Here is an 8,803-nt window from a genome sequence, read left to right as displayed (position 1 = left end):
AGTGATCGACCACGTGTGTGAAGCAAAGACCAATCGAATTCCTCAATGGACCGAACACTATGAACAAATGGCCAAAAACGTTATAACTATCCAAACATACTACTATCTAGCGAAAGTCATCACGATGGAACCATACCATGATCTTTAACCTATAGCGCTCACCATATTCCTACCCAGAGTGCAAGTGAACAGATTGCCCACCCTTACCCAGTTCACAACCACGTGATCGACTAACATACCGAGGTTACCACAAGTCAAAGTTATACGTTTACAAGCGCAAGACCAATCGAAAACCCCGAAAGCAATCTCGACCCAAAATGTATTATCCGTGAGTGTAGTCGAGTCTCGTACTCGTCATCTGTAATCGTCGGATAGAATATCCAGTACACGGTTGTCTTTCCAAATGAAATCTACATACAGAACTCGCTCTTGGCAAATGGGTGGCAATGGCGCAATCAGGAGCGAGTTCCCGTCCGGGTGCCAAGTGATTGGCAAATGTCTGGGGGAAAGCAACCATATATTGATTTGTCTGTTAGTGTACTGGGTGTTTGAGGTATGTAGTATCCACGCTTGGTTGGGTGTGTCAGAGGACCATGGATGCGTTCACAACCCCAATTGGGGTACATCGGGAATGATTTTGTGGAACCGATGTGCCCGGCACACACTAAGTTTTGTTGCAAGTTAATAGTGTGCCATGTCCGGGGGGGTTGTGATTAAACTCTGGTGAATTGCGTACTGTGGTGATTGGGGTATGAAAGCCCCGCAGTTGCAATGATCGGACGCGCCTAGCGTGTCCTTTAGTTGATGGTAGGGAAATGAAGGCCCTTGTCAGCTCACCTAAGTATTCATGGAAGTTTGGCATAAGGTCGCTGTGGTAGGGGTATGAAGGCCCCGTCAGCGCATGCACAATCGGGCGCACGTGCGCTTAGCGGAGTCGAATGCCGCTCAAGTGCCTGTCCGGTGCATCGGGTGTGTGTGATACGAGGGCAATGAGGTTCGCACGGGGGCTCGCCTCCCGTGTGCTACCGGACTTGACAACATATAGAACGTGGTGTTTGCTCCTCCGGGTGCAATGGGACAATGAACATTCGAACGCAAAGTCGGAATTCTGGTTGATCCTACCAGTAATATACGCTCGTCTCAAAGGTTAAGCCATGCATGTCTAAGTACAAACAGATTTAATGTGAAACCGCATAAGGCTCAGTATAACAGCTATAATTTACGAGATCATCAACCTAGTTACTTGGATAACTGTGGAAAATCTAGAGCTAATACATGCAACATGCCAGGACCCTCGCGGGAACTGGTGCACTTATTAGTCAAACCAATCGCGGGTTCTCCGTGTCATTGAGTTGAAGTCTGGATAATGATGCTGATCGTATGGTCTCGCACCGACGACAGATCTCGCAAATATCTGCCCTATCAACTATGGATGGTAGTATAGAGGACTACCATGGTTGCAACGGGTAACGGGGAATCAGGGTTCGATTCCGGAGAGGGAGCCTGAGAAATGGCTACCACATCCAAGGAAGGCAGCAGGCGCGTAAATTACCCAATCCCGGGACGGGGAGGTAGTGACGAGAAATAACAATATGAAACTCTTTAATGATGTTTCATAATTGGAATGAGTAGAGCATAAATCCTTCTACGAGGATCAAGTGGAGGGCAAGTCTGGTGCCAGCAGCCGCGGTAATTCCAGCTCCACTAGCGTATATTAAAATTGTTGCGGTTAAAACGTTCGAAGTTGATACTTGTCCAACACAGTCCGGCTCCGCCGACCCGGTCAACCCGTGGTCGGTGGGCCAAGTCGGAATCTGGTTGCGACTCAATGGTGTGGTAGGGCACCAAGTCTGTGTCATGGTGTGCCCTTCAACGGGTGCAAGTGTAACATAGAGCTCGACCGCTCACGTTTACCTTGAACAAATTAGAGTGCTTAAAGCAGGGTGCCCAAACGCCCTAGAATAATCTTGCATGGAATAATGGAATACGACCTTGGTCTAATCTTTCATTGGTTTGTACTCAGACCGGAGGTAATGATTAACAGAAGTAGTTGGGGACACTAGTATTACGGCGCGAGAGGTGAAATTCGTAGACCGTCGTAAGACTAACTAAAGCGAAGGCATTTGTCAAGGATGCTTTCTTTAATCAAGAACGAAAGTTAGAGGATCGAAGGCGATTAGATACCGCCCTAGTTCTAACCGTAAACGATGCCAACTAGCAATTGGGAGACGCTACAACCAGGTGCTCTCAGTAGCTTCCGGGAAACCAAAGTCAGGTTCCGGGGGAAGTATGGTTGCAAAGTTGAAACTTAAAGGAATTGACGGAAGGGCACCACAATGAAATGGAGCTTGCGGTTCAATTTGACTCAACACGGGAAAACTTACCAGGTCCGAACTTATGGAGGTGAGACAGATTAATAGCTCTTTCTCAAATTTAAGGGTAGTGGTGCATGGCCGTTCTTAGTTCGTGGATTGATTTGTCTGGTTAATTCCGATAACGAACGTGACTCACATATGCTAACTAGAACGCAGTCAGCGTTAATGCGTCGATGCCGATTGGAACGGGTTAGGACCTTTCGGTGGAGTATGACCTGACACCTTCGCTGTTCGTGTGCGCAAGTGCACTTACGGTACGCTGCTTAGCAGGACAATTTGTGTTTAGCAAAATGAGATCGAGCGATAACAGGTCCGTGATGCCCTTAGATGTTCTGGGCTACACGCGTGCTACAATGTGGGTAGCAGCGTGTCTCCTATTCCGAGAGGAACGGGAAATCACTCAAATACTCACTTAGTAGGGATTATGGATTGCAATGGTCCATATGAACTCGGAACTTCTAGTAAGTGCTGGTCATCAGCCAGCGTTGAATACGTCCCTGCCCTTTGTACACACCGCCCGTCGCTACTACCGATGGATTATTTAGTGAGGTCTTTGGAGATGATCGTTCGCTGGATCCTCGTGAACCGCGTCTGCTTTATCGAAGTTGACCGAACTTGATGATTTAGAGGAAGTAAAAGTCGTAACAAGGTTTCCGTAGGTGAACCTGCGGAAGGATCATTAGTGGCCAAGTGATCCTTCCAGAAGTCCGAACCTGCGGGTTGAGACTTCGGCACAAGTTGCCATATGATAATTGACGAAACACTATAGAAGTCCGAACCTGCGGGTTGAGACTCAGGCACAAGTTGCCATATGAAAGTTGACGAAACACTAACAAGTCCGAACCTGCGGGTTGAGACTTAGGCACACGTTGCCTTATACATGACTTCGAACAAATACACAAGTCCGAACCTGCGGGTTGAGACTTAGGCACAAGTTGCCTTATACATGACTTCGAACAAATACACAAGTCCGAACCTGCGGGTTGAGACTTAGGCACAAGTTGCCATATGAAAGTTGACGAAACACTAACAAGTCCGAACCTGCGGGTTGAGACTTAGGCACACGTTGCCTTATACATGACTTCGAACAAATACACAAGTCCGAACCTGCGGGTTGAGACTTAGGCACAAGTTGCCTTATACATACATTGGCCAAATAAACAGAAGTCCGAACCTGCGGGTTGAGACTTAGGCACAAGTTGCCATATTATATTCGATCAAACACTAAGTAGTCCGAACCTGCGGGTTGAGACTCAAGACCGTAACAAGATGTCACTATACAAGTCCGAACCTAAGGGTTGAGACTTAATGCGATCTAGATACCAAGTTGACATCCAATACCTGTTGAGCAAAACCAAAGATTCCCTGTTCTCGAATGATTACACTATATAACAGGGAATCATGAAGAAATCAAGCAAGCGTGAAACAAAGTCATCACTTGGGCATGCTCGATAGCCAACCACATGACCTTAACCTAAGAGAGCATGCAAACCACATGATACCTATAAACGATTAACCCGCCCTAGTTCAATCGTTCACCAAGTGATGACTTCAGTATGGCTAAGAGAAAAACTTTTAAATGGGAAAAACTCTAAGTCCGAACCTCCGGGTTGAGACTTCCGCGTCGGAGGTGGGCGCACCTCCTATCCGAAAGATGATGAATCAGGGGTGTTCGGTCAGCAATGGTCGGATGCCCCGTCGTAGTCCAACTATGACAATCAAAGTCAAGACCTCCGGGTTGAGACTTTCCGCGAGTACAAGCATAAAGGAACACGGACCAAGCCGTACCGAGAGAATCGGTACTAGAGCCCTCGTGGTTCTACATTGAGAGAGCCCTCGTGGTTCTCATTAGGGGCTTTATGCAAGTCGTACTCAATACTGTGGTGTGAAGTATAAAGTATAGTCCTCGCCTGGTCCACGCTGCTTCGGCGGTCCTGGGTAAGATAGTTAATTCTAGCTTGCCCTATAGTGGAATGAGGACACTTAATGCTTCGTCTTTTAGCGGCGGCTAGACTCCTCCTCACGGGGAACGAGTTGACGCGCACAGCGGCGGCTTACGCACTATGGCAATCATGGATGCCTGAAGATTCCGTGAAGTTCTCCCCTGGTCCACGCTGCCTCGGCAGTCCTGGGTAAAATGGAATATTTCCAGCTTGCCCTATAGTGGAAGAGGACTATCCAACAATACAAAGTCAAGACCTCCGGGTTGAGACTTTCCGCGTCGGTGGTGTCGCGCACCGCCTATCCGAAAGATGGTGTAACAGGGGTGTTCGATCAGCAATGGTCGGATGCCCCGTCATAGTCCAACTATGACAACCAAAGTCAAGACCTCCGGGTTGAGACTTTCCGCGTCCGGAGGTACGCGTACCGCCTACCCGAAAGATGGTGTGCTTCTGGGGTATTCGATGAGTCGGATACCCCGTCGTAGTCCAACTATGACAATCAAAGTCAAGACCTCCGGGTTGAGACTTCCGCGTCCGGAGGTACGCGTACCGCCTACCCGAAAGATGGTGTGCTTCTGGGGTATTCGATGAGTCGGATACCCCGTCGTAGTCCAACTATGACAATACAAAGTCAAGACCTCCGGGTTGAGACTTCCGCGTCGGAGGTGCGCGCACCGCCTACCCGAAAGATGATGAATCAGGGGTGTTCGATCAGCAATGGTCGGATGCCCCGTCGTAGTCCAACTATGACAATCAAAGTCAAGACCTCCGGGTTGAGACTTCCGCGTCCGGAGGTACGCGTACCGCCTACCCGAAAGATGGTGAATCAGGGGTGTTCGATCAGCAATGGTCGGATGCCCCGTCGTAGTCCAACTATGACAATCAAAGTCAAGACCTCCGGGTTGAGACTTTCTGCGAGTACATGCATAAAGGAACACGGACCAAGCCGTACCGAGAGAATCGGTACTAGAGCCCTCGTGGTTCTACATTGAGAGAGCCCTCGTGGTTCTCATTAGGGGCTTTATGCAAGTCGTACTCAATACTGTGGTGTGAAGTATAAAGTATAGAGTCCTCCACTGGTCCACGCTGCTCCGGCGGTCCTGGGTAAGATAGTTCATTCTAGCTTGCCCTATGTGGAAGAGGACTCAATACCCTACCTGTTGAGCTTGAAACAAAGTCATCACTTGGGCATGCTCATATTGCCATACAATATTCCATTATCTACTAATGAGCATGCAGCTATATGATTATAACCTGTAAACGATTACCCCGCCGTAGTTCAGCGCTTCAACCAAGTGATGACTTCAGTATGGCTAGTGTGTGAAGTATAAAGTATAGTCCTCCCCTGGTCCACACTGCTTCGGCGGTCCTGGGTAAGATAGTTAGTTCTAGCTTGCCCTATGTGGAAGAGGACACCATACTTAATACTGTGGTGTAATGAACAAAGTATAGTCCTCCACTGGTCCACGCTGCTTTGCAGTCCTGGGTAAGATAGTTAGTTCTAGCTTGCCCTATGTGGAAGAGGGCATACAAGACAAAGTATAGTTCTCCCCTGGTCCACGCTGCTCCGGCGGTCCTGGGTAAGATAGTTAATTCTAGCTTGCCCTATGTGGAAGAGGACTCAATACCCTACCTGTTGAGCTTGAAACAAAGTCATCACTTGGGCATGCTCTATAGCCAATCACATGACATTAACCTAAGAGAGCATGCAGCGTATTATCCCAATGCAAAGTAAACGATAGACTCGCCCTAGTTCAGTGCTTCAACCAAGTGATGACTTCAGTATGGCTAGTGTGTGAAGTATAAAGTATAGTCCTCCCCTGGTCCACACTGCTTCGGCGGTCCTGGGTAAGATAGTTAGTTCTAGCTTGCCCTATGTGGAAGAGGACACCATACTTAATACTGTGGTGTAATGAACAAAGTATAGTCCTCCACTGGTCCACGCTGCTTTGCAGTCCTGGGTAAGATAGTTAGTTCTAGCTTGCCCTATGTGGAAGAGGGCATACAAGACAAAGTATAGTTCTCCCCTGGTCCACGCTGCTCCGGCGGTCCTGGGTAAGATAGTTAATTCTAGCTTGCCCTATGTGGAAGAGGACTCAATACCCTACCTGTTGAGCTTGAAACAAAGTCATCACTTGGGCATGCTCTATAGCCAATCACATGACATTAACCTAAGAGAGCATGCAGCGTATTATCCCAATGCAAAGTAAACGATAGACTCGCCCTAGTTCAGTGCTTCAACCAAGTGATGACTTCAATTTGGCTAGTGTGTGAAGTATAAAGTATAGTCCTCCCCTGGTCCACACTGCTTCGGCGGTCCTGGGTAAGATAGTTAATTCTAGCTTGCCCTATGTGGAAGAGGACACCATACTTAATACTGTGGTGTAATGAACAAAGTATAGTCCTCCACTGGTCCACGCTGCTCCGGCGGTCCTGGGTAAGATAGTTCATTCTAGCTTGCCCTATGTGGAAGAGGGCATACAAGACAAAGTATAGTTCTCCCCTGGTCCACGCTGCTTCGGCGGTCCTGGGTAAGATAGTTAATTCTAGCTTGCCCTATGTGGAAGAGAGCATACATGAACCAAGAACGAAGGTTATGATCGAGGAATGATTCGACAACTAACCGATGGTATGAAATGTGAAGAATTCAAGCAAGCACACAATCAAGTCATCACTTGGGCATGCTCGATAGCCAACCCTATGACATTAACCTAGTAGAGCATGCGAAAACCAATATATATGTAAACGATGCCCCTCCCTAGTTCAGCGCTTCAACCAAGTGATGACTTCAGAATGGCTAAATCAAATCGGTTCAAAACATACCATCGGTACCCTATTGAAACACACAAGTCGATATCAAACCTCATGATTGTGTAGTCCTCCACTGGTCCACACTGCTCCGGCGGTCCTGGGTAAGATAGTTCATTCTAGCTTGCCCTATGTGGAAGAGGGCACATTACTCAATACTGTGGTGTTATGAACAAAGTATAGTCCTCCACTGGTCCACGCTGCTTCGGCGGTCCTGGGTAAGATAGTTAGTTCTAGCTTGCCCTATGTGGAAGAGGGCATACAAGACAAAGTATAGTTCTCCCCTGGTCCACGCTGCTTCGGCGGTCCTGGGTAAGATAGTTAATTCTAGCTTGCCCTATGTGGAAGAGAGCATACATGAACCAAGAACGAAGGTTATGATCGAGGAATGATTCGACAACTAACCGATGGTATGAAATGTGAAGAATTCAAGCAAGCACACAATCAAGTCATCACTTGGGCATGCTCGATAGCCAACCTCATGACATTAACCTAGTAGAGCATGCGAAAACCAATATATATGTAAACGATGCCTCCCTAGTTCAGCGCTTCAACCAAGTGATGACTTCAGAATGGCTAAATCAAATCGGTTCAAACCATACCATCGGTATCCTATTGAAACACACAAGTCGATATCAAACCTCATGATTGTGTAGTCCTCCACTGGTCCACGCCGCTTCGGCCGTCCTGGGTAAAATGGAACATTCCAGCTTGCCCTATGTGGAAGAGGGCACATTACTCAATACTGTGGTGTGAAGTATAAAGTTCAGTTCTCCCCTGGTCCACGCTGCTTCGGCGGTCCTGGGTAAGATAGTTCATTCTAGCTTGCCCTATGTGGAAGAGGACACTTCATACTTCGTCTCTAAGCGGCGGCTTGACTCCTCCCTACGGGGAACGGGTTTACGCGCACAGCGGCGGCTTACGCACTATGGCAGTCATGGATGCCTTACGTTTCTATGAAAAGTGTGTTCCTCCCCTGGTCCACGCTGCTTCGGCAGTCCTGGGTAAGATAGTTAGTTCTAGCTTGCCCTATGTGGAAGAGGACACGTAGACTTACTGTGGTGTGAAGTATAAAGTTCAGTTCTCCCCTGGTCCACGCCGCTTCGGCCGTCCTGGGTAAAATGGATTAATCCAGCTTGCCCTATGTGGAATGAGGACACTTTATGCTTCGTCTCTAAGCGGCGGCTTGCTCCTCCCTACGGGGAACGGGTATACGCGCACAGCGGCGGCTTACGCAAGTTAGTCACCCTCGGCAGTGGATCACTCGGCTCATGGATCGATGAAGACCGCAGCTAACTGCGCGTCATAATGTGAACTGCAGGACACATGAACATTGATAAGTTGAACGCATATTGCACGTCGTGGGAACCTACCATGATGTACAGATGACTGAGCGCTTATATTTGAGAAATGTATCGCATACATTTAACTACGCCGTGACACCCGTCACGAGACGTGCACCATGATGTTAACTAGGGTCGCGACGACCCGCTAGCATTAAAGAACCCGTGGTTTACAATATACTGGCATTGGAATTCGAAGTATTTAGAGCGTCCGTGTTCCCGCGTGAGGCGGAAGTACGAGGAGAAGGCGTGCTTGTGGTGTCTGTGGTGGTGTTTACTGATGTCTAGCTTCAGCTTATTTATTTATTTAAATAGAAGCGAAGATGTCAAAGTA

The 8,803-nt window shown here is 48.1% G+C and overlaps 1 non-coding gene across 1 annotated transcript; it reads left to right on the top strand.

Moving 5' to 3' along the window:
- The first annotated feature begins 8,370 nt into the window (after window positions 1–8,370).
- On the top strand, window positions 8,371–8,525 carry LOC131292655 (5.8S ribosomal RNA). The gene has a single exon (XR_009190270.1). It is a non-coding gene; the product is annotated as a 5.8S ribosomal RNA (ribosomal RNA).
- The last annotated feature ends 278 nt before the right edge of the window (window positions 8,526–8,803 follow it).

The sequence above is a fragment of the Anopheles ziemanni genome (assembly GCF_943734765.1).
Source record: "Anopheles ziemanni chromosome X unlocalized genomic scaffold, idAnoZiCoDA_A2_x.2 X_unloc_81, whole genome shotgun sequence".
NCBI classification, from domain to species: Eukaryota; Metazoa; Arthropoda; class Insecta; order Diptera; family Culicidae; genus Anopheles; species Anopheles ziemanni.
Note: the sequence above shows the minus strand (reverse complement) of the source record. Positions and strands in the feature narration are given on the sequence as shown.